The 27,280-nt window shown below is 39.0% G+C and overlaps 1 long non-coding RNA gene across 2 annotated transcripts; it reads left to right on the top strand.

Moving 5' to 3' along the window:
• The first annotated feature begins 11,992 nt into the window (after positions 1–11,992).
• Positions 11,993–20,140, top strand: LOC120638627. Of its 2 annotated transcripts, none has more exons than XR_005660384.1 (3): positions 11,993–12,245; positions 15,104–15,187; positions 19,489–20,140. It is a non-coding gene; the product is annotated as an uncharacterized LOC120638627 (long non-coding RNA). The 2 variants fall into 2 exon arrangements; XR_005660383.1 differs by having other exon boundaries at positions 11,994–12,220.
• Positions 20,141–27,280: the final 7,140 nt, after the last annotated feature.

Raw genomic sequence — 27,280 nt, 5'->3', positions numbered from 1 at the left:
GGAAGAAGATGGTCCAGCCAGCAGAACTTTTAATAAGGAATTTCCTTGGAGACTGGCCTTCCTGCTCTCAGAATTAGAGAAGCTGATTCATAGCTTCTGAAGTCCACACCATCCCTTTCAACACTCCATTTAAGTGTGTCTGTCAGGAGAAGATTGCCTTGACAATAGGATGGGTGCTATTTTAGTGTTCCAACACCTCTCCCGATATAAATTATCTAGGACCTGATAAGGGATCTCCTCTCTGGAAGAATGGACTGACACCAAGGCCTATAGCTCAGGAGAATGCAAGGATGGATTGGAAACCCCAACTGACTGTTGGCTGCCCCTCAGCATTTCCCTGTGCCCAAAGCAACAATTATGTCAAAGGCTGCAAGAGGCTACTCAGGGGCTTGGGGAACCTGCACTAACCAGCCAAGGTGCCAACTCTTGCCACTGATGAGGGCCCATTGAAACCTGGGGCAGGAGTTCTGGTTCTTTCTGACTTTGAACATTTCGCTGTTTTCCAGTGGAACCTAATGGGGCTTACAGAATATGAGCAGCCAAAAGCAGCGTGGCTCTCAGCAATGGAGAGTAAGCATGGGGGTTTCATTCATTCTAACAGGGACAAAATGGCTACAATGGCCTGGAGGCAACTCTTAGGTCAGCTGTTAATAGAAGGCCAAAACATATTCGGCCTCATTGTGGATTGGAGGAAGCTGGGGAAAATATACAGGGGTTTCAGAGCCAGTTTTTGCTTTCGGAAGCCCCGTCCCGGCTTATGCTTGGGAAGAGAGACCTCCAAAATTATGCCTCTGCTACGTGACTCCAAATGAAAAAGTGGAGTAAAAAGTTAATTCGTTTCTGGCTTCTGTCTGAAACGGGGGTTTCTCGAGCAAGTTAATTGAACATAAATTACAAGCGACCTCGAAGGGATTAACTTCAATTCTTGGGTCACCTCAGAGGTGTAGCTTGGAGAGCGCCTTTTGGCTTTCTGAGCTTTTATACTATTTTCAACTAGCCTGGAGATGCAAATGTGAAATGCAGTTCTCAGGTACATAACAAGATGTATGGGTATACATACGGGACTTATTACCTTCCCCAGCAGGTTCGAGGTCAAGGAATTAATTAACAGAATTACCTGCATATCCATAAAAATATATATTTTTTATATTTGCAGTATCATTTTTGATGATATTCTTCATTTTATTTAACTGTTTCAGATCCATTTACCATAAGGCAAAATTTCTGCAGGGCAATATTGGAGGTGAGTACTACGTTTTCACAGAAGTGAGTGGTGCACTGAAATTTGTGTTGAAGTCTCAGAGCTGCCCTTGTAATATATTTTTGATTATGAATTCCCTGTTTGAGAAAATAATCACATGGTTAACCTCAAAGACTCAAACATATCTACACCTGGTGGGACTCTTTGTCCAATGACTAAGAAGAATATTTATCCAAAGAGCTCCTGAAATGGTTACTGGCCTGCTGGGCAAGGCACTTTCTAGACTGTAAACTCCTTATGGACAGGGAACATGTCTGCCAAGTCTGTTGTATTGTACTCTCCCAAGCGTTTAGTACAGTGCTTAGTGAATACCATTGATTAAGTGATGGATTGATTCTTGGTGCCTCAGTTTTCTTATCTTTAAGCCTTTGGAGGTTCCTGACTCCACCGACATTGGCGGGTTCTTTTGACAGTCATGATGGAATCTCCTGGCAATAATAATTATAGTGTTGGTTAAGCACTTAAAAGTGCTTAGCACTGTATTAAGTACTGGGATATGCACATTATAATCCGATACAGTCCCTGTCCCACATTGGACTCCCAGCATGAGAAGGAAGGAGAACACATATATAATCCCCTTTTAACAGGTGAGGAAACCAAGGCACAGAGAAGTTAAATGACTTGCTAAGAGTCACACAGCAGGAAAGTGGCAGAGCCAAGTTTTGAACCCACATCTTCTGACTCCCATTTCTGGAATTTTTCCACTAGACCATATAGTCGAGGTGGATGAGAATGGAAAAAGGAAAGAACCTAAGAAGGTTACTGTTCATCGGGTCAGCAGACCGTATCCCTGGTACTTGAGTGGGAGGGGGATAATAATAAGAATAATAATGTTGGTATCTGTTAAGTTCTTACTATGTGCCCAGCACTGTTTTAAGCGCTGGATTAGATACAAGGTAATCAGATTGCCCTACGTGGGGCTCACAGTCTTAATCCCCATTTTACAGATGAGGGAACTGAGGCACAGAGAAGTTAAGTGACTTGCCCAAAGTCACACAGCTGACAAGTGGCTAGGAGCAGGGAACTGAAGAAGGACTGATAGAAGATTTCTTGGTGAGTAATTGCCACACCTGGCCAGCTCAGTCACCCTGAGATAAGCAAGACATTCAGTATCAGGCAGTATGTGGCTAAAATATAATTATCTCTTAAAATTATTAATACAAACACATTTGCCTACTGTAGGAATTGTGGAAAAATCAATTCGAGAGTGTACACTCGATACTAGACTATGGATTCTCAAAGTGATGTAGACATTTGAACAATCTTCCACATAATTTAGTTTACTGAATCTACACTAGCAAAGTAAATTACTTGGATAATTCAAGCTCCTAAAACATAGTAGGACCTCATTTACCTAAGGAAGATTATTATCCTGAGAGTAAATGATCCAGATAATAGAAATGAAAGCCCATTTTTGAAGTCTAAAATACATAGACAGTCCAGTTATAGATCATCGGTGTGGATAATTTGGGCAATAAAACCTTTTTTTGCTCAACGTAGGGGTGTTTGGGGGTTTCCGCATTTTGGTAAATACCTCAACACTCCATGTCTCTCAGTCCAACTGGACCCAGCCTGCACTCTCACTTTTATTCAGTTAGTTTTGCATTTACTTATGAGTTTGGAAGAAAATGTAATTCTCCAAACCTTAGTTTTGTGGATGATCAGCTATTTGAACTAAGATAAGTTCAGATAATTGGAAAAAACATTCTTGTCTAAATGAACAAAATTTCTCATTCTTTTGTCCAAATAGCTGAACCTATGCTACCAGAAGTAGACTTCATCCAAAATGTGTGGCTAATCTGCTTTTTATTGTAAATTAAAGGCTGTACAGAATTTCCATTTACTCAGAAACATTACTGGAGGGTCTTAAGATGAGTGTCCAGTATGTTCCAGTAGGAAACAGGATTAGGGCAAATCAATATAAATTCAGTTTTCACCATGTGGACATAGAGTGCTTTGCACAGAGTAAGCACTCAATAAATACGACTGATGAAGGAATGAACTGTGATTTTCTTCTAGATTTACGCAGCAAAAGAGTGTCACGTAAAAAAATCACTGTTATGAATCCATTTTACCTGGAACCTTTGACTTTTAAATGACCAAGTTTAATCTTAAAAAAGGAAGTAGAAACCTACAAATAAAATGTGTGAAGTGGAAAGACTTCTATTTTAAGTGATGTCAGAGGAAGCCCTATAGGAAAGCAGAACCATCAAGGCGCACATTGATTCTAACGCAAATCAACTTAAGTATCTTCTAGGTAACATATAGCTGCTAATAAAACTCAAAGAAAATAATGTATAATCTTCCACCTTTCTAACTGAACTATGGAATCGTCTTTAAGATTTCAATGCGGTGTAGAAATATGGTTTATGAAGTAACCATAACAACACGTTTCCCGAGTTTTTATTAAGAAGCCCCAAACCTTTTGTTAGTAATAAATCGGCAGCTTTATATCTATGGGCTTAAATCTTTTATTGGTTACTGATTAACTTAACTGCTGTGCCTGACAAACCTTCATAATAAATAAGCCAACCAACAAGCACTTTGTAATCAAACTAACTTTGCTTAAAGGAATATCGCTAAAACATGATTTACACTATAATGAATTTTGCAATCAGCATGTGGTAGTGTGCAAGTTTCAAAATGAATCTAAAACCTAAGAAATCTGAAGGCACAAGTTCTTAAAAATCATACCACAGTGCAACTTCTTTTAATTAAAAAGAGATACATCAAGTATATTTATCAGCAATCTGCCTACACATCCTAATATAATATGCCAGCTGTTTATCAGAGGCTAACTATCTATTTTTAAGGTAGTGTCCATCCACTGTAGTAGGGAACGAAGTCAAGTTCATGATATGTGATTTTAAACTCATGTGAACACATACACAGATACACACAAATACAGAGGCACACACACACACACACACAGAATAAACGGACTTGAAGGTGACAGCCTCTCAGTGGACAAATATTCCCTGTGAGGTCTCTGAGTTTTACCAAAGATTTTTGGGAAAGCTGATATGAATTGCTGGCTTCTGCATCTACATTTAAATTAATTAAATTGCTGACAGTTAAATTGTACTAAGTAGCATTAGTTTAAAAGATGATTCCCAGATTTTTTTCCACACGATTTAAAAAAAAAAATCTGAAGAACTTCATTTTAAACATCTGTCCGGGCAGATGTCAAAATGCAGAGCGTTATCACATTAGACTGTGTAAGTATATGACACCATGTTATTACTCTTCAGTTAAATATTCACAGTGAGATTTTATGATCTATTTAAAAGAAAACTTGCATGAGAGTATAACCTCTTATCTTACACAACATAATAAGCTCTTTAAATGAACTGATTCTAGAGTAAACAATGAAAAATAACTGGCTGTGCTCTTTTTTACATCTTATTTCAATCATCTAAGATTTTTACATCAAGACTTTATGAATCTCTCAATGCATTGTGATGGATAATGAAGCATATTATTAATTAGACTATTTCCCTGAAAAGTAAGTTTTAGTGAAAGTCTTTGAAATATATAGTATGTAGGTTAGATTAGAAAAAATATGGCTGGCTGAGTTCTAACTATTGCAGGTTATGTATTATACTACAATAAATGATATTTTTCAAGGAATGAAAGATGAAAGCTGCCACTTACAAATGCAGCAGTTATTTAGCAAGCAGTACTTCATGAAAGGAATGTTTAAAACACAAAAATGGATAGGTATTAATATTATTATTATTATTGTTTCGGGGGGTAAATGTCCTAATTGAGCTCATTTTGTGAACATTTTAAATTAGAGTATGACTGTGTGGAACCCCCCTGCCCCCCACAATAACCAATGGCTGGAAAGGGATTTAAGGAACTAATTCCGGTTCTCTTCCATTTGCTCTAGAATTTGCTAAACCTTTTTACACCAAATACCTGACACTAACAATAACAATGTCCGTACATTGCATTAAAGCACCTAGACAAAAATTCTGCTGCCATTCTTTGTCCAAAAGACTAACAATAGTAGAAAAGTCTCACTGTTTACTTAATGAGCAGTGGATGAAAGTGTGAAGGTGATAAGACAGATTCTGGGTTAGAGACTGACAAGGTGAGATTGTTTCTTTATCACACATTTTTTTTTTTTTAACCAGAAGAATCATTTCTGAAACAAGCAAAAATCTAGTTGTGAATATTTTACTTTTCTTTCTCCACATTGTGTTTTGATAGGAGTTTCTTTCTGTTGTGCTATCTTTGAGTTGAATCGACGCGATACAAAACTTTTAATTGGTTTATGACTAGTAAATTTAAACAGTTAATTCTCTCGAAAAATCTGCTTTTGTTTTAGGTGTCTCAATATAAAATGTTTGGAGATATTCTAATCCAGCCTATGTGCCATTCTAATAATTTTAATGGAATATTTTATCATAAAAACTCATTAGATTAAACATAATGAAGTCAGTGCAGAGCCGTCAAGAAGCCTCATAGATAAAGCCATCAAAATACCCCATTCCCCCCTTATAAATTCTTTGTTATTGTTCATGATTGACTGCCTTTTTGGTTTTCAAGAGAAAAGCTCTGGGAGGTGCACCCCATTTCTTCCTTTTATTCCATAGCCTTGGGCAGGATAATTTGTATTGTGATGTAAACTGGAATTTCACCAGGAGCCACAAGAGTCTTATAACCAGCCCTCAGTGATAAAATATTCCAGAGCTCTTTCTTGGGGGAACGGAAGGCTAGATTTCTGTTCTTGAATGTTGTGAGAAATAAAAGTTTATTGATAAATAAATGTGTGCACATAATGCCCTGAGTCTTTATTTAAATTCATTACCTTTCAAGAATCATCTTCTTTTCTCCTGCTTGGAACTTTCTGTTTTCTTTGGTGATGCTGTATTGGAGACATTAGCTCATTTGGAAGCAAGGCCCATAAAGCCACTATTATCTAGAAATTCAGACAAAGAGACCCTCATTGGGGCCTCATTTATTTGGATAATTGATCAGGATAATTATCCAGATAATTGAGGCCAAACCCGTGTTTTAGGGACTTATCGGGTAACTGCCAACTCGCTTTACTTCAGGCTGGGTAGACCCGGCACAAGCTTGCAGTTCTGATGTTCCAAAAAAAAATCATTCAAAATGAGACCTCACTCAAGTAACTATAAAGCCACAGAATTTTCAGAAATCAAAATGAGGGGAAAATGAAGTTTGCAGAATAACTTTCCTCCCCAGTCTCATTTGCAGTAAGGTAAAATGAAGTTATAAGGACAAAATTCTCAGCAGATTTGCACAGCACAGTAATAGCCTTTATGCTTGGAAATTTATGGGCCATGGACAGTTTATAAGAAACGATGTAGTTCATCAGAGAACCAGACTGATGGAACACATGGGAGCATTCTGCACAGGAAGTTGGGTTTTGGAATAATACTTACTTTGATAGAGTTGTTTTGTTAGCTAAGTAAAACAGTAGGGAAGCCAATGGCCACTTAGGCTTCAAACATAAATATATATTTATAAGTCACCCAGCTGCTTAATTGAGAGCTGTAGTGTTTTCACTAAGTATATCTTCACCAAGAAAGCAGTAAAAATAAGATCATCAAGAAAGACCTACTCTCTGCATAGATTCATTTAATCAGCCTATGGTAGTTTGGAAATAATTAAATGCTATCTAAATGCTTTCCTCTTGGAGTCAAAAGGGCAAATAAGATGGGTACAATGTCTCTCTCCCACTTGGTGTGTGTGGGTTTTTTTTTTTTGATTTAAAGTTCTAAGATGTAAAGAGTAGCCTGTTGTGGCAGAATAAAATTCAGAAGGGCTCGTGATAGCATTTACCAAAAAAAGATGATTTGTGGAGCCTTTGGTCGAATGTTAGTTCTATTTAGTTCTGTTGACTGGGGTTGGGGTCTAGGGGGATTCAATTGCCTGATGCTTTCGAGTTTCTCTGGGGAAGGTTAAGCAGGAGGTGGGCTTGTTAAATTTGAGCATAGAACTGGAAAATAAGATTTCACACTCCTGAAATGGGGAAGGCTGGGTGAGTTTGGAGTTTGTTTGGGATGTTTTGAAAGGTGTCTCTCCATGTTTCTGATCTTTTTTGAAAATGATTTCCAAATATAAACGAAAATGAAGTTCTTAATGTGCTCTAAAAATACAGAGTACCGTTGACAGTTGATTGAATTGAATATCTTAAGGAAAGCAGCGAATCCCGCCAAGTAGATTCATTTGCAACATGGACTGGCATGTGCATATGTGTGTGCATGCGCACGTGCACACACATGCAGGCACGCACACACACAGACACACACACACCCAGAAGCACACAACATTCTTGAACTAATCCTTCCGGTTGAGTTGAGTCTTCCAATAATGATGTTTGCCACAGCTTCCTTCATTCAAGGCCTCATTTTCCATTTCCAAGACCTTTTCTCTTCTTTTTGGCCACAACCTGGATGATTTCTCTCTGTTTCAGAGTCTCTCCATCTTCTCTTCTAACTGCTCATGTTGATTTCAGTCTTATTCTGCTACCTTGTTTCCTCAAATCCACTACTGCCTCTCTCTTTGTCCCCTCTTCCTCTCTGGGTCAGCTATGCTCCTCCCTTATTAGCCAACTCAATTAGAATTATTCATGAATAATTTAATTCCTGTTTTCTGCTTTTAGTGATCACTTTCTATTTCCTGATTTTCTGTGGATTTATCTTATTGACTGATATCCCTTTCTGACTTTTTAGGATCTAGTTAGGTCGGGTTTTTTTTCCCCCATAGCCATTTCTGGATTTCTGTACCATGGTAACTCTCCTTTAGGCTGCCTTACTTAGCAGTCCTTCTCCTTTGTTTACAGGGCCTGGGCTGAAGCCACTCCTCATTAGCTTCTATGGGTCAAACAAATTGTGGCTGTTTCTTCCAAGTCTGACCCATTATGTTTGAATGGCTGGCTCAAAGGCTGATGCAGAACCTCTTTTTCTGCTGACATTCAAGCTGAAAAGGAATAAACTCAATGTATATTCAATAGACTGAATGACAGTCACACTCCAAATAGTTCATTTTTTCCAGGTAAAAAACAAAAAACAAAACCATTGTCAATTCAGAAACCCCAAAGACATTTTTGTTCTTTTCCAAATCTTGGGAATATGAAAAGAAAGTATTGTTTGCTCAGAGTTGGCGTAGATGCCCCGACATTACTCACTGAAGAAAAAGAGATAAGGGTTATTAAAGGTATTTCCTCAATAACTATAATGATGATATTGTGTTAATTGCTTACTATGTGCCAGTTCTGTTCAATAGCACTGGGGTAGATGCAAGATAATCAGATCAGACATAGTCCCTCTTACCATATAATAATGAATGTAATGATGGTATTTGTTAAGTGCTTATTATGTGCCAAGCACTGTTTTATAAGCCCTGGGGTAGTTACAAGGTAGTCAGGTTGCTCCCATGTGGGGCTCACAGTCCACTTGTCAGCTGTGTGACTGTGGGTAAGTCACTTAACTTCTCTGTGCCTCAGTTACCTCATCTGTAAAAATGGGGATGAAGACTGTGAGCCTCACGTGGGGACAACCTGATACTCTATATCTACCCCAGTGCTTAGGGACAGTGCTCTGCACCTAGTAAAGACTTATTATTAATCCCATTTTCCAGAATGAGGTAACTGAGGCAAAGAGAAGTGACGTGACTTGCCCAAGGTCACAAAGCAGAGAGTGGCAGAGGCCAGGATTAGAACCCACATGCTCTCACTCTCAAAGCCCGTGCTCTTTCCACTAAGCCACGCTGGTTCTCACAGTCTAGAGAAGAGTCATTTATTCCTCATTTTACAGATGAGCAACCTGAGGCACAGAGGGGTAAAAGTGCCTTGCCCAAGATTACACCACAGGCAAGTGGTGGATGAGGATCCAGGTTTCCTTGTTCCCAGTTCTATGGTCTTTCCATTAGGCCAGGTTGCCCCTTCAATTCATCATTCATTCATTCATTTCAATTGTGTTTATTGAGTGCTTACTATATGCAGAGCACCATACTAACTTGGAATGTACAATTTGGCAACAGATAGAGACAACCCCTGCCCAATAATGGGTTCACATGACACTTATGGAATAGACAAAGATAGACAAAGGATAAACACATAAGCAGAAAACAAAATAAAGGCCAGCTTGGCCTTTCAGACCCTGGCAGTTTAGTGGCAAACAGACATTCCAAGTTGCAGGTCTATAAAGTGACAGTGGTGCCCAACTTCTTTGGCTGTAAGACTTGAAGTCCCTTGAGCAGCTTCCACAGTATCATGCACAAATTAGACTCAGCATCATTAGTGGTGGTAGATTTCTTCTTCTTCTTATCATCATCTTTAATAATAATAATAGTATTTGTTAATAATGATAAAAATAATGATGGCATTTGTTAAGCACTTCCTATGTGCAAAGCAGTGTTCTAAACACTGGGGAGGATGTAAGATCATCAGGTTGTCCCACATGAGGCTCCCAGTCTTAATCCTCATTTTACAGATGAGGTAATTGAGACCCAGAGAAGTTAAGTGACTTGCCCAAAGTCACACAGCTGACAGGTGGTAGAGCCAGGATTAGAACCCATGACCTCTGGTTCCCAAGCCCATGCTCTTTCTACTGAGTCACGCTGCTTCTCAAGCACTCATTATGCATCATGTACTGTGGAAGGTATGAGATAATCGGGTCAGACACAGTTCCTGTTCTAGTTTGGGTTCACAGTCTAAGTAGGAGGGAGAAGAGGTATTTCATCCCCATTTTTCAGATGAGGAGACTGAGGGACAGAGATCACACAGTAGGTTAGTGGCAAAGTCTGGATTAGAACTCAAGTCTTTTGATGTTCAGAGTGCTAGAAATGTGACTTTCCAATAAGCTCTAAGTATCCTGGCCTGGGGCTGCAAATGTTGGGATGGGGATTTGGTGTTTGGTAGGAATGGGCTCTGGCAAATTTTCAAGAAACAAAAGTTCGCCTTCATTAATACAAATGTTCTTATGTTCATTTTTTAATTAAAATGTGTGTCCTATGAACTATATGAAGTATATGAACGGCACAGTTAAAAACACACAAGAGCTCTTTTTTCCTTTAAACGTAAGGCCTTTGGGTAGCAAAATGACAAATCCATCCATTGGCAGGACAAGATTATCAAACAATTAAGTCTTGGAACAAGGGTTGCATGAGCAGCATTGAGTCACTCCTCATTAGCAACAAGAGCTATGCAAGTAGGACACCTGAGGAGAATGGATGATAGCAGGATATTCAAAAAGCCGTGAAATGAAGAAGTGAAATGGGGTTCATGCAAGTAGAGAAGGCTGAATGAATGACTTAGAGATGACATGAAACACAGTCTCTAACAACACGATAAAGCCAAGACCTACTGGGAAAGCCCACCTGAACGACAAACCCGTGTTGGGGACAGCAATCTATGAGCAAGCTTGTCCTCCTAGGCTAGAGCCTTTACAAGGATGGAGATATCAAAAGGAAGACTTGTAATCAGAATCAGAAACAGCAGGATACAATTGCACAAGAAACTGTATTTAGGTTCCCACAATAGTAAAAAAAGTGCTGGGTACATATCAGCCTTTTCAGCCATTTTCACATAGGTAGATAGGATCTCACTGCCAGCAGAGACATTTTTGAAAATGAAGAGCAACTCTCTCTCTCCCTCTCTCCTGTCTTTCCCTCACTCACCCATTCTTCTCAGTCTACCCCCTCACTCACTTTCTTTTTGGGTACTCGCCAGTTAGCTCTTATCCCTAATAATATTCTGTTAGAGCAACATTTCCTTGGGGAAAATGTACCAAAACATTCAGTTTTGTGCAATTGCTTTTAAGGTGTGGGAGACTGAGGCTGCCAGATTTTTCTGTATATAGGTGGTTTGGCTGCCATTTGGAATTCTCCCCGAGAGGGAAATCTAAGCAATTATGTCTGTACTTTTGCACTTCTGTACTCAGTTGAATCATTGGAACATCGAAGCAGTTTCCCCTATAATGCTTGCAGAGTTCATCATGTAATGCTTTTCTTGTGAAACACTTTAAGCACAGTGTTGCTCATAGTATCACCTTAGATGCCTCTGGGAATGCTGTCCTTACTTTATTTTCCAACTCTGCATCTTTAAGATATTTATAAATTTTGTCTTAACATATTTATTATTTAAGACTCTTGGGATTTAGATCCATTCCCTTCTAGCTTCATCTTGTATTTTATTCCAGTCCTGACCCTGGAGAATTATAATAGTTATTAAAAGAGTAAACTGATATATTATGATGGATAGGACATAAAAGAACGTCGATTTAAAGGAATTCACCTAAGGTAACATAAGACACTGACAACAGTCCACTTTTTTTAAACACTGTTTGCTCTCAAACACCTACAAGGAGACTTAATTGATCCTCTTTTAAGAATTTTGAAATGTAAAATATGAAGCTTACATTAGCAACAGCACCAAAAACATGTGTTAAGGGGACATCCTGTATGGTGCTGTGCTGCAAAAACAGCCGACTGTAAAAACATTCCTCGAGGCAATGGAAAACTTTATAAAAACTCAGTAATGGCAAAACAAAATTGATGTTACAAATGTAAATGAAAAAAAGGAAATGATTAGGATCTTTTAGGATCAGGGTAGGTATAGGTAGATGTATTTTTATAAAATAAAAGCAGTCTTTTTTTTTAAGATTCAATGAGTTCTGTTGGAGGACCAGGATCACGAGAATCAGATTCACCTGAGACCAATCCCGTAGAACGGGTGAATCTCAAATGTTGCTGGCAGCTCAGTTCCAGGAAGTCAAATAATGTCAGAGCCAAAGAGAGCTTGTTACTCTTTTGCTTTCAAGTACAGAGAAGCTGCTTTATTCTCTAGCCAACTTCTTGAAAAAGGCTCATGCTTTGGCTCCTTTACTCTCAAGGAGAGCAGAACAAATAATACAAACTCAAAGGATCAATGTGAAACACCAAGATTCTCAGCTTCTACCTGTCAATATTTTGGGACCCAAAATTGTAAGTGAATGTGCAAGTAAATCAGGTAAAATTATTTTTTGCCTTTTTTTTTTTTTTGCCAAACTCATTTTTTGCCTTTTGAGGAAAAGGGATCTGCACACACTCCATTTGATTTTGAGCATTTGGAGGTAGGGATATCAACTTAATGCGTTTGAAATTTGGATCCAAAGAATTTATTTAGAGTGTATCTCGGAGGATGAATATCTTTCAAATGCAATCCCAATGTGCGGTGCACATGTATCTGATCTGCACCCTGCAATCATGTCAAAACGTGTCAGCTCATTTAATATTCCTTTTAACTATCCTTTGATTAGGAGAGCACTATATCAACTTGTATAGGCCTAGAGTCAAATTTACCTTAAAATTATTATCACCTGGTGGGAAATGTCCTTACCATTTTGAACACCAGTTCATCATGTCTTATTTGTAATTCATTTGATGATTTTGATATATCATTATACATTCTGAATGTGACTAACTCTTTACATTAAAGCTTTGTTCTCGCAAAGATGGCTGGAAAAGTGAATTACATACAAGTCCTTTGATACAGATGTTATAGATCTAGTCCAAGCAGGTGCTGTACTGGCCCGAGATGATAAATCACCTTTCTCAAATATCTTTCTTTTGGGAAATCTCACGTCATTAATACTCATCACTCAAAATCTGATCTGCCTCAGTTTCCTTTTCTACAGAACAGCGAAAACACCACTGCTGATCTATGTTTGATGTAAACTCCATAAAACTGAATAAGAAAAGCAATTTATACTCTGCAGAGTTGAATAATTCAGTTATCCAAATTGTATTAATGAAACCGATACAGATTTAATCAAATTATTTTACTTTTATAGAAATTATGATTATTTTGGCTTTTTGACTCCACGTCAGTAGAAGTGCTTTTAAAGAGATATATAGTTTTAGTTTTCTTCAGTACATTCACAGGACGCATCTAAATGCATGAAGTGAAAATGAGGAAATGAAAGAACATGGGCCTGGGAGTAAAGGACCCTGGGTTTGAATCCTGCAGCACCACTTGCCTGCTGGGTTTGTGTTGTTAAGTCTTTTAACCTCTTTGTCTCAGTTTCCTTATTTGTAAAATGGTTACAAAATACCTATTTTCCCTGTCTATAAGCTGCCTGGCTTCATTTGGGACAGGGACGTTTCTGTCCTGATTATTTTGTACTGATCTCAGTACTTGGTTCAGTGCATGGCACATAGGAAGTGCTTAGCAAATACTAATAATAGTAATACTTGCTCAGTTAATACAATTGTATGGGATAGCATGTAATTTTTAAAGAATTGACTGATCTTGTTCTTCTGAAGGACCTATTGCTATTATTAGATATTACTGCATGAATTGAGTAGAGCATTGTAGTGTCAGGGGAGGTAGACACGAATATCAATTCGAACACAGTTCCTAACCTAGAGAAAGAACAAAGTCTAAATGTAGGGAAACTGACAAGTGACACGGAAGAAACAATGGGGTAAAGTCAACAAAAATAACATTTCAACAAGAGCAGCATCATCCAACCCTCTTGGGAATTATTTATCCTGAAACTTCTCAGCGCTCCAGCTAGGACTGTCCTAGGCCAAACCGCTATATCCTACTCAATGTTTAACATGGAAAATTCTATCTCCCTCTTTTCTAGGTCTTCATCTTGATAACACTGTCCTAGGAAAGAAATCACTGCTCAGGAATTTTTCTGTAATGTTGTTATATAAAGGATCATGATTTTAGAATCAGTTAATAATGTGAATATTTAGTGTGATTAAATGTGATCAAATTTTTAATGTATAATTTCAGAACCGAGGTCTCTATCACCCAAATGAAGACCAAAATCAGTGTCATACAAAATTAATTTGCAAAACCTTGAAAAGCACAACATTGAGTCACAACCAGAAAACTACATAAAAGTCGGTCCTATCAAGCTAATTATAATCCTTTTCTGTCAATCCCAGTGGATTGAGGAGAGATGATAGATCATCTATCCACAGTAATAACAAGGCTTTTGATTCTTTCTTGCCATCACATGATCCATATTAAAGGTAGACCTCACAGCTGTTTAGTTGGAGGCATAATTGGCCATCCGATGGTCAGTAATCACTAGTTTGGTGGGGTGATGAGCAGAGCAAGCTGAACTGGATCGGGACCCCAATGTTTTTCAAAGTTTTTACCCACTATGCGGATGTAGGTAAAGGGTTTGGTAGTGGCAAGATTTTGGGTAGGAGTTCCAGCAGCCTACGGGATAGGATCTGAGTTTGAAGTGTGAATCAGTGAATATTGCTTACTCTGTGCCAGAGCTTCAAGTAGAGTACAGTACATTAGAGTAGGGAGGTGTGATCCCTGCCCAGAGGGAACTTACAGTCTAGAGGGTGTATTAAGATAATATTCTAATTAACTATAATAAATTAGTAATATTAATTATATTATAGTACATTAATATCAATTATAGACAGTTATGTCTGTAAGTGCTGTGGGTCTGCAGTTGGGATGAATGTCAAAGTGCTTCAGGATACAGATCCAAGTGCATAGACAATTAGAAGGAGGGAAACTAAGAAGGATGAGGTTTTGAAAGTGGGGAGAAAGGCAGTTTGTTGGATATAAAGCGGGAGGAGTTCCAGGCCAGGGCAAGGATATGGGTGAGGGTTTGATGGTGAGATGGACAAAACCAAGACAGAGTGAATAGGTTGTCTTTTTAGAGGAGTGAGGCATATGGGTTGGGTAGTAGTAAGAGTCAGCAAGTTAAGGAAGGAGGGGAGAGCTATTTGAGTATCTTAAAGCTGATGGTAAGTAGTTTCAGTTTGATGTGGGAGTTGAATTGCCAACCATTAGAGGTGTTTGAGGAGTGGAGAGAAGTAGGTTGAATTTTTTCTTTTTTCTTTTAGAAAACTGATCTGGCCAGCACAGTGAAGGATGGATGGGAGAGGGTATCCTTTATAAGTTTGAAGAATGGCCAGAATCAAACAGATGTAAGTTCTCAAGGACAAGTGTAGGGTACTAACTGGAGAGAGAAAACAAACTGCCCAAGCAAAGCCTATAGATTAACTAGCTAGTTATCTGCAAGTCCTACCTGAAAAGATCTAGGTATCAGAATACCTTACAAGTAGATTCTGCAAAGCTGCACCTTAGTACCAAATAGTAAGTTCCTGCTTGTAGGAGTGGTATTTATTAAATGTATACTTTATTCGGAACACTGTATTAAGTAAGCACTGGGAAAAAAATACACTGGTGAATTAGACATGGTCTTTGACCCTCACTGGCTTACAGGAAGGGAAAGGTACAGACACTTAAGAGGAAAAATAACATTAAAAACTACTGAGACATGGACAACAGGAATTAAGGCATCATAGCTTTAATTTTAGGAGTTAAGCTCTATTGTGGCAGAGATGATTTCTTGTGCATTGAGTGTCCTTCCAAACTCCCAGTACTGGAACTAAACAGTGTTCATGTGCATCTGACTCATGGGATTATGAAGAGCATAAATAGGAACGGCACATGGGAACTGATGAATACATCGAACTGAACACACACAGTCACAGTTCTGGCCCAAACCAATGAGAGTGAGTGCTTGGAGAAAGTTCAAAGGAAGATAACACAGATGATGAAAGGATTTGAAAATAAGACCTATTAGAGGAAATGTGGAGGAACAAATTATTAACCCTGGAGAAAAGAAAGTGGAAGGGTGATTTTAATAAAAAAAAATTCAAGTACTGTATATGAAGGGGTCTTGCATAGATGATGGTGGTCAGCTGTTTCTTAGGTCCTCAGTACACAATACGAGGAAATCGGTTCAAACTGGACCGTGAGAGATGTGGGATAGTGGGGAAAGGCTAAATCCTGAAGGTATGAGTTATTCAACTTTATATACATTTCTAAAGGAACTTGTAACGTCTCCTAAGGATGACTTTAAACATACCCACAAGTCTGAGAGGATCTACATGTGGGCCTGCTTGAAGATATGGGGGAAGGCTAGCTGCTCTTAAGGTGTTAGTTCTGGATCTCTATTTCTGTGAACTAATAGTAATGATTCTGGTATTTGTTAAGCTCTTGCTATGTGCCAAGCACTGTTCTAAACTCTGGACTAGATGCAAGGTAATTAGATTATCCCACTTGGGGCTCACAGTCTTAACTCATTTTCTAGATGAGGTAACTGAGGCACAGAGAAGTTAGGTGGCTTGCCCAAGATCACACCGCAGACAAGTGGCAGAGCTGGGATTCGAACCCATGGCCTCTGACTCCCAAGCCCGTGCACTAAGCCATGCTGCTTCTCTAATTCGGCTTCTCTTTTCAACTAATTCGATAACATCAGCAAAACCCTCCCTAAACAACCTCACTTGGGGATTTCAAAGAAATATAATATGAATTATAATCATGGATGGTATTTATTGATTGCTTACTGTGTGCAGATCACTGTAACAAGGCCTTGGGAGTTTACAGTACAACAATCAGTAGACATGTTCCCTGCCCACACCAAATTCCTTCATGTCCCTCTCTCCTCTATGTTGTAAGCTTCTAGAGGGTAGAATTGTACCTACCAGCACTTAGTACACTGCTCTGCACCCAATAAGTGCTCAATAAAGACATTTGAGTGAATATAGTGCTCTCCCAAGCACTTAGTACAGTGCTCTGCATATAGCCAGCCCTCAGAATATACTACTGATTGCTTCAGTGGTATCTTTCTTCCCAACCTTTAGTATTATAAACTGATTAACAGAACTTGGGAAAAGATTAGTGATTTGTCTGGCTGGCAAAACTGACACTAACTGGTCTGTAAATTAAAGGGGGCACAGATGACATGAATCATTTTGCACCTCCTACTTAGATTGTGAGCCCCATGAGGAGCAGGGATTGTGCTTGACCTGATTAATTTATATCAACCTCAGTGCTTGACACACAGTAAGCACTTAAATACCATGAAAAGCTTCAATCAATCAGTGGTATTAATTGAACACTTACTATGTGCAGACCGCTGCACTATGAGCTTGGGAGAGTACAATCCAACGGAATTGGAAGACTCGTTCCCTGCCCATAACGAGCTTTCAGTCTAGAAGGGGGGATGGACAATTATGAGACTTTAATAGGAGTATTGTCGAGAGTGATGAAAAGATGGTGTTAAATTATTTGGAATATAAAATCCACATTCATAGCTTTATTCAAAAAGAAAATCTCTCACCTAGGCTGTGTTCCCAAATTGACACTTGCCCACTTAGAAGTATAAGTACTACTTTAGGTAGGATAAGTACAGTCTGCTAATCTTCTTTCTTTTGCTACTGGGCAGTTCCTGGTTGGAATTCAGAGGAAATGAAAGGTGGAAGAGGAGTAGAGGGAAGGAGGATAGAAAGCTGATAAATTCAGTGACTTAAATTGTGAGAGGAATCTGTTATTATTTTGAATTGAGCATTCAGTTAGCGTGATCATTCACAGTCCAATACTGTGAACCCCAGGATTTCATGACTAGGAGCCAGGAACGTTATGGAAATTTGAAAAACTAAGAAAACACGACATTCAAAATGAATTGCTAAGAAAAGATAGTTGGGAAAACATAAAATAATTCAAATAAGCAGTAAACAAAATATGATTGGTATGAGATTTATTTACATCTGATATATATATATATATATTATATATGGTATATATAGTATATGAGGGTTCAAAGACAATGCTATTGATATTATTCTAGCTTTTTGTGTGAGCATGGCTGATAAAGATCAATAGTAGCTAGCAATGTTCTCTACATCATTAGTGAGTAAAAATTCTAGCTTGCAGTATTGTCCCTTATGCCCTCTCTTGGGGTTATTACTTGATGATTTATTTGAAGTCTTTACTCTGAGAGTCACCCCCATTTCTAATTGCCATACGCTAGGCTGGCCTGTCTTCTGCCGCTATCTCCCAGCTGTTCCCAGCTCTGCCACATTGTCTGTGGTTTTGCATCATTGTGCCTTTAAATTGTTTCTTCTGTTCTTCTTGCTTAAGGTTTCCCCACTTCAGTTTACCATATGTTTCATAGAAGAAAATAAAAAATGACATGCTGGGTCTTCTTCCAGCCCACTTTTCTATCTGCAGCAGTGGCACAAAGGATACTTAGAGGATAGCGTGAGGGTTGCTTTGCTTGGCATCTGTCCTTAAAGTTCCCAACTATCTAGCATCCCTCTAATAATGTCCTATATGGACCTCCCATTTAGGAATGCATTCAAACACTATTTGAGCCTTTGATATTTTTGCCAGCATAATGTCTACTGGTAATAAATTCCATATGAATGCCATCCACTAGATGAAAGAGATCATTCTTTTTATTTTTTGGTTTTGGGCTTATCACTTTCATGCTTCAACTGGCACTCCCCCATACATTTTGGGGGAGGTGCACATGGGATTTGGTGATCAGCAAATAGCTGTCCCTGTCCACACCCTTCATGATCTTGAAGGCCCATTAACTTTTCGAGAGCCAAGATCATGTCTACCAACTGTATTGTACTTTCCCAAGTGTTTAATACAATGCTCTACCTGAAGTAAGTGCTCAATAAATACCATTGGTTGACTGATTGAAGGCAGTCATCAGATCAGATAGTGGAGCTGTGTGGGGTGAAGGGATCATAAACTAGAATGGTGATTTGTGTCATTGTATTAGACCTTAGCCCCATGCATTCTTATAGAGAGTTGAACTTGTTCTAAAAAGAAAGGGGAGACTCGAACATGAAGAATCACAACATGAGAGATGATGCTAATACTGGAAAAAATGCAGACTTGCAGTAATCACTTAATACCATATAAAGGGTACTGCTATCATTCTAAAATGACTTTCCATTGCCATAATAATAGTGTGCGTAGAGGTTCCATAATGCATTCTATAGGAGTTCACAGAGTTTGGAGTCCTGTGCCATTTAGATTAAAAGCAAGAAAGCAAATCTGTTTGATCAGATTTCTCCCACTCAATATGTATATTGGATTCTACATTAAAGCTTTTTAAGGGTTACACATGCAGCTGAGCTAAAGCTATTGTTAGCCTATATGATGGATTAAGATCAAGAATGTTAATGTTATCCCCGAGAACACATTTTAATTTATATTGCAATTGTATAAACAGGGTCACTCGAGCTAAATGGGATGTCAATGACCTATGAAGATCAGAGAGTAAACAAAAGATCTTAAAATAAGCATGTAACCTGAACACCTCTGGGATTGTTGTATATCAAAAGGCAATTGTTTACATGAAGAAAAGGAAAATTACTTACTGGTAATTCTGTTTGTCTCTGCATCCTTCTTCCTCTATCAGTTAAGAAATAGCGATGGGCAGGACTTTGACTTCACCTACAAGGAGTCAAAAAGAAACGTATGTCATGGTGTCGCAGGGAGTAACAGCAGGAATCTACCCATTTCCTTTGCACATCCTGTAACTCTCAAGGCAAATCGTTTTCCAACAAAAGGCTGAGGTGAGTTGAGAAGAGGAGGAGAAGCGGAATGGGAGCAAGAGGAATCACTAATAAAAACACTGGTGGAGCTTTTTCTTTGAAGACCATGAATTCTCCCCCTATCTTTCAAAGGAATTCTATCCAGATGGGGAACAAATGTAGCTGGACGGATTCTGAGCGGAGAAACTTGTGACTCATTTGACTCAAAACTACAACCTTTTGATGCAGGAAAAGACCTACCTATTAGCCTGAAAGACAGTTCTCTCCTTACCTTGGGAACTTAAGGTTGGAAGTGAGATCTTCTCCCCACTGATGTTAGGTTAAACCCATGTTTCATACATAATCTTTATTTTCAAGCCAGGCTTAGATTCCTTGGGGCCCAGATGTTCATTTCCTGTTTCTGAGAGATGTAGCTTATACTCAAGAATTTCACATCCCCAAATGATATTGAGGAGTTCAGAAGAAGGAATGGTTGGTGTATACCTGTATGTGTCAATAAAAGTTACATAAGAAGGGTTTTTGCTAAAAAGGCTAATTCAGAAAAATGATGGCTCTCACCTCCCATCAGAAAAGCTAAATTGTTCAAGTAATATTTCAGCCTCTTGACAGTTCATTTCTGAATCACCATGATCAGCAGTATTTACAGAGCATCTACCATGTGTAGAGAGCACTGGTACTAGGCCTTTGGAAACATATGCTATCAAACATCGTATTAATTTGAATTTACTATATGAAGAGCCCTGTACTAAATGCTTGAGAGAGTATAATCCACAGAAGGGTAGACACGTTTCCCTGGCCACAAGGATCATATAGTCTTAGAGGGGGAGAATAGACATTTATATAATTACAGATATGAACATAACTGGTGTGGGGCTGAGGAAGGGATGAATAAAGGTACAAAGCCCAAGTGCAGAAGTAGAAGAAACAAGCAAATGCAGGTTGCAAACATCTACTAGGTAAGAAGAAATAAAAGTCAAGATGAAAAATAAATGGATCTACACATGAATGCATGGTGGCTGATGGGATGGAATGACTAGGGAGGTGGGAATTGAACCAGAAATGTCCCTTGGAGGAGGTGACATATTCAAAGGGTTAGAAGTAATCCATTCATAGTATTGTGCGAGCTCCTACTGAATGCAGAGCATTGTGCTACACAAGAAGCAGAGTGGCTCAGGAAAGAGCATGGGCTGGGGAGTTTGAGGTCATGGGTTCGAATCCAGCTCTGCCACCTGTCAGCTGTGTGACTGTGGGCAAGTCACTTAACTTCTCTGTGCCTCGGTTACCTCATCTGTAAAATGGGGTTGAAGACTGAGAGCCTCACGTGGGACAACCTGATTACCCAGTGCTTAGAACAGTGCTCGGCACCTAGTAAGCACTTAACAAATACCAACATTATTATTATTATTATTATTATTAATTCAGAGGATACGATTTTTTTTTTTAAAAAGCAATTCTTGCCCACGAGGAGCTTACAGTCTTGCAGAAGAGGTTTGAAGGGTTGGAAGAAAAGAAAGCTCCCACTCCAGGATAAAAGCCCGAGTTGGAGACATGAGAATTTAAAAGTGAATTACAGTTGGCATGGGAGGATCCAGCGTGAGAGTTGGTGTGCAGTAGGAGAAAAGAGGTAATAGTGCAGGAGGAGGCAGCTAGTGAAAACCTAAATACCAGTGGTCTGGAGAATTTCATTTCATGAAAAGAAATGGGTAGCTATGGGCGTTTTGAAGTGGAGAGGGTTGATCGTGTTTTAGAAGGGCATTTTGGAAAATGATCTGTGCAGCAGTAAATTGCAGAGGGGGATGGGTTTGAGGCAATGAGAGTTATAAGGAAGCTGAAGCAGTAATCCAGCTGAGAGGTGAAAGGCTTGAACCAGGTGGTGGAGAGGAAGGAGAGGATCCAGGAAATGGCATGGAGGAGAGCCAGAAAGATTAGAGACCAACTGTATGTGGGGGGTGAAAGATAGAGAGGAGTTAGAGAAGACACCAGGTTGTGAACTTGTGATTCAGGGAAGATGTTGGCGATGTCAGCGATGGGAAATTTGGAAGCAGAGGTTTAGGAAGGAAGGTGAGGAGTTCATTTTTTGACAGTTCAGTGGAATGGAATAGCGCCCTAGAGAATTTTCTTATCCGAGAGAACAGCAACATGGGGACACTGCTGATGATGGGGAGATGAAATAAGTGGTAGCAGTAATTTTGTTGGGTTAGAACTATCCCAGTAAGAAGGAAACAAGCAGTGGAGAGAAATAGTGAGGTCAGGAAGCTTCCTACTTGGGTTAAGAGCAATTGGAACTTACTTCTTGGGAGGCCAGGGGGTAAATGGAGACAAGATCAGGAGTTGATTGTTGGAGAGAGGCTGTATAGGATAGGGTGGACACTGTCCATCCCATGAAGTATTTTCTTTCCGTAGAGTCAGCTAATTGGTTGCATAAAGCGTCTCAGATTCTTCTTGACAGCGATTAACTACTGCCATGTGTACAAGGCTTCAATTCCCCCACACTGCGGTTGGGACCAGAGTTGGCAAGAGCTGTTGAGCATGCCTGTAGAAGATTCAAGAGCACTTAGGCCCCACTGTGTCCCAGATAAAACCACTTCCATATCAATCACTCCAATGATGGAATGTATTGAGCCCTTCCTGAGTGCAGAACACTGTATTAAATGCTTGGAAGAGCACCCCAGAACCAAGACACACATGCCCCATTCTCAAAGAGTTTATAATCTAATATGCGTGGTAGGAAAACAATATTTACAAATTGGGGAAACAGGAAGAAGACCAAGGATATGAAACGAGAGTACAAATATATACAGATGAAAGAACCAAATAAATAATAGAATAAGCAAATAAATATGTCTGGTGGAAAAAGGAAAGGATTGAGAAGTTGGAGACCTAGGTTCCAACCCTGACTCACCCTCTTGCCAGCTGTATGACTTTGGGCAAGTCACTCAACCCTCTGTGCCTCAGTTTCCTTGTGTGTAAAATGGGGGTTACATAACTGGTCTCCTTCCCCCTTAAACTGCGAGCCCCTTGTGTGAAGGGGACTGTGGCTGAACTGATATCTTCTATTCACTCTAGTGCTTAGCACAAAGTAAGCACTTAAAGACCAAATTTATTATTATTAATACAAGTGCTGAGATGAATTCAATTAAAATGTTCGAAGTGGCTGTTGGATTTATCTGACTCATGTTAAGAATCTATTAAACTCTTTTAACTCTTTAAATTCCCTCCTCCCCCCTGCTCTTTTACTGAAATTCTGAGTCCCTTAATAGCTTCCTTAACAGGCCCAAGATCCTCGGGGCAAAGCAGTTCTCCATCCCCGTTGCAGGCAGATGTAATTCGAGAGATTCATTTTCCATCTGTGGGTCAGGATAGAAACATGAGGCTTGGCATAATTGTCTGGATGAAGCTTGGTCTATACACTTCCAAGTCAAAGGGAAATTAAGTTTGCACTTCCTGGTCATGTGTTTTAGCCATGCCTTAGTGGATTTTTTTTTTTTGCTTCTTAGTGGATGAGGAAGAAAGATTTATTTAACAGGATGAAAAGAGAGAGGCATCATAGCCACGGAAATTGTATTTTGTCTTGTTTATTGTTTTTGTGTGTTTATAGTTTCATTTTACCCCTTATTTCTATCACCAATCTACACTCCAACAGTTATTCTTAGATTGTGAACCCCTTGATGAATAAGAACCATATCTAATGCTCACAGTGCATCTTTTCCCCTAGCACTTAGTGCAGTATTTTGCAAACTGTAGGTTCTTAATAAATATCATGAGTACTATAATAAGATGCAATTGGGGTCAGGGAACTTCCACACCGCTCATCTTTACTTAGATCTATCCTCTCTATTCTAGTTCTTTCTTGGAAAGATCCTTGACAATGCGCAGCCAAAATCAATGGAACATCCATGAAGTGCATAATTGTAGTTCAAGAAGATTGTCACATTAAGACCTTCAAAGAAGGTGCAGTTAAATTTTTCGTTGAACAAGAGATAATTGGAATAGTCTATAACTTGTTTTCCTGTCAGTCAATCAGCAGTATTTATTGTATTCATTCAGTAGTATTTATTGAGCGCTTATTGAGTGCAGAGCACTGTACTGAAGACCAGCCACACTGTATTCAATTAGGTGTTATGTTTGGACTAAATCAATCAATGGTATTTAGTGAGTGCTTCCTCGGTGCAGAGCTCTGTACTCTGTACTAAGCGCTTGAGAGAGTGCAGTATATCGATATAACAGACTCATTCCCTGCCCACAACGAGGTTATAGTCTGATTCAGAAGTTCCTAAGTGTCAGTTAGATATCTGGGTTATGCATCACTGAAATCTCTCCATGAAAGGCAAGGGAATAAGATAATAGAGGGGCAGCATGATCTAGCAAGACGAGCAAAGTTCTAGGAGTACACGGGTCCGGATTCTACTTGCCGGTGACCTTAGGCAAGTCAACTTAACCTCTCTGGGCTTCTCTAGGCTTCAGTCACCTCATCTGCAAAAATGTTAAGAAAATACTCTGTTCTCACTCCTACTTAGTTATGAATACCATGACGGGATGGGGACTGTGTCCAACCTGATTATCTTGTATCCACCCCAGGGCTTAGTATATGATTGGGCATATAGTGAGTGCTTAAATGTTGTTATTATTGCTAATAATAACAAAATTATGCTGAACAAAGTCTATGGTTGATAGCGTTTTTTGACCAGTGTTTTTTGACATATTAAATACTAATCCTCAGTGTTCTGTATTATCCACAGACTTTAGAGAGAAATCTTAGGCTGACGAGCTTTCAGGACTGAACTAAAAATGAAATCCACCAGGTTAAAACTCTGTAGTTCTATCTTGAATGGTTGTCAGTCTCTTGAGGTCCAGTGGGTTAGCAGCTCTCAGTTTGATGGGTTAAGTAGTTTGGAATGGTCAGGGATAGTGGAGGGTGGGAGAGGGTAAGAGGTTTGCCACTGAAGATAAATGAGTCTTTTGCTTTATGAACTCATTCCTTTGGCTACTTGACTTTTCTCTGATATCCTGGCAGCTACTTACAGCAGATTCTGGCTGTGAGACAGTCAGCATCACACTCAGAGCCGTGTAGGAAAAATAAACCCTTCTGCACCAACCAAAACAATGGAGGGGAACTTTGAAAAGTTTGGGTTCGAGTACTGTGGTTAGTCCTAAAACAGGACAAAAGGTCTTTTTGGGTGAGGTTGGCAAATGGTGTACAGTGGGTTTTGCTTTGCCTTTTGCTCCCAATTCTTTCTCTCTCTTGGGCATGTGAGAGAGAGAGAGGGAGAATAAATATACATATGGCTTTTTCAGGCTTTTGAAATATTTTAAAATTGTTCTTCCTTGGTCACTTTGGCTCCTGTTATTTCTTCCCTAGCACTCTTTTACGTTTTTTGGAATGGGTGGTGAATTTGGGGTCAGACACTTTCAGCAAAATATTAGCTTTGCTCCCTGTACTTTCAACTGGGTTTCTTTAATTCCCTGGAACACCAGGCTATTATAGAGACTTGCTAAATGACTACCTAGGAAGACACTGTCAAAATGAAACTCAAATATCTGTATTTTGAAAAAAAAATGTTTTTCTCTCCCCATAGTACTAATAATAGAGCAGAGGCTTGGGGAAGATCATGATGGTAAAATGTAGAATTGAAGACTGTGCCAGGGACTACAAAGAGCAATACCAAAGAGCAAAGAATAATCATTGGGTAGAAAGGTTATCATCTTCAAACTGGTCTTTTCAGCAACATCTGTATGCATGTATAGACTCTCAATATCAGCAGACAGTAACATCCTCTTTGGACTGATATACACACGAAATATACACAGACTTACTTTGCGTATGTTTTATGGCTGGTAGCAGATGCAGGGACTTCATGTTTTTGACATGTGACATGGGAAAGTTGCTCTTTCACTGCTAGGCTCATGATTAGACAGGATAACTAAGTTCATCTCCGATTAAATCGTGTTTAATATTTTTGCATTTAGTTCATCTTGGTCATGGAAATGATCTGGTGGTTTCTTTCAATTTCTGACTTCTGTAAGAGTAAAAAATGTTTGAATTCATAATACTCTGAGAAGTGGTATCAATCTAATCACATTTTTTGGAATGACTTTTTTCCTGTTGACTTTCTAATTAACCTCAGGTGAAAAATTGGGAAAAGCTGAGTGCAGAAGTTAACAGGAGTTTGTAGTACTTCCTAGGTTTTTCTGTGGCCAGCTAGGAAGAACACCAGCTTGTCTCCTTTCTGTGTTTGTTGTCCCAGAAGGTCATTTTCTGTTTTGGAACAGTGTGTTACATCTGGGCACACTGCTTGCTTCAGCATTAAATCGGGAGAACTGAGAAAAGATGAACCTCTAATCAACTTACCTATCTCTGAAAGGAGTTGAAGAACCTAGAGAGTGGCCTAATGGAAAGAGCACAGGTCTAGGAATCAGATTAAATGTTCTAATTCAGACCCTGCCTCTTGACTGCTGTGTGACCTTGGGCAAGTCACTTTTTCTGGGCCCTAGATTCTTCATGTGTAAAATTGGGATTCCAAATGTATTTTAACTCCTACTTAAACTCTCAGCCCCATGTGGGACAGAAATTGTCTCCAAACTGATTACATCCCCTAGACTGAAAGCTTGTCATGGGCAAGGAAAGTGTCTTCTAATTCTATTTTAGTGTACTCTCCCAAGCACTTAGTACCGTTCTCTACATATTGATAATATGCTCAATAAATATGATTAATCCTATCTATCTCAGAGCTTATTTCAGTGCTTTGCAGATAGAAAACACTTATCAGATCTTGCAGTTAGTATTAAACAATTCAGGGATATTTATGGATGCCCTTCATAATGTGACCTGGATTGTATTGTTGGGTGGCCTACTGATGTTTGAAGAAGGTTGAGTAAATTGGAAAGGGACTCCTTGACAGGCAGAGAGGCTAAATAGGCTGGACCCACAGAGGCAGATAGTTTGCATTCTTATATACCATTAATCGTTGGATTGACTGTAAGCGAGTTATTTAATCTTCTTGTGTGTCATCTGTAAAAAATGAAGAAGGTGGAAGAGCAATGTATTTAAGAGCCTAGTTGTGAAGGGAGGGAGGTGCTATGTAAACACATAGATAAATGGTAGAATCATAATTTATCACCTTTCATGTTCTGGTGTTTGGTTATCAGTTGTGAAGTTGAGATTTGATGTTTAACACAGTGCTAAGCACATTGCTAATGGTTAATAAGTATAGTATGCTTAACAAATGTAAGCTGATATTGGTAATGGCAATTGAAGACTAAATGTCAATTGATTTTTCTTTTAAGGGTGCTTATCTCAAAACCAGAAAGATTGAAATGCAAACGTAGGTTAATGGTCAGATAACTTGCATGAAAGCTAATGGCTATTTTGGTAAGGGAATTTTTGAAAGATATTGCATTGTCAAAGTAAAACTCTCAGAAATTCCTGACTGATTTTCATTTCTGATATGTAAAATATTGCCACAAATCTTACACTTGGAAACCAGAATACATTGCAAGTGAAATGGACTAGTGATCTCACAAATACTTTTTTGCACATCATTATAAATAATAATCCTATTTACTATTATGTGTACCTTGTAAAAATAACCAAAGGCAGCACAGATAGTGTTTCTCTTTGAGTCCCACTCTCCATATCTGATCCATTTTTTTTGACAA

This window comes from Ornithorhynchus anatinus, chromosome 9 (assembly GCF_004115215.2).
Source record: "Ornithorhynchus anatinus isolate Pmale09 chromosome 9, mOrnAna1.pri.v4, whole genome shotgun sequence".
NCBI lineage: Eukaryota > Metazoa > Chordata > Mammalia > Monotremata > Ornithorhynchidae > Ornithorhynchus > Ornithorhynchus anatinus.
This window is presented reverse-complemented; position numbering and strand designations above follow the sequence as displayed.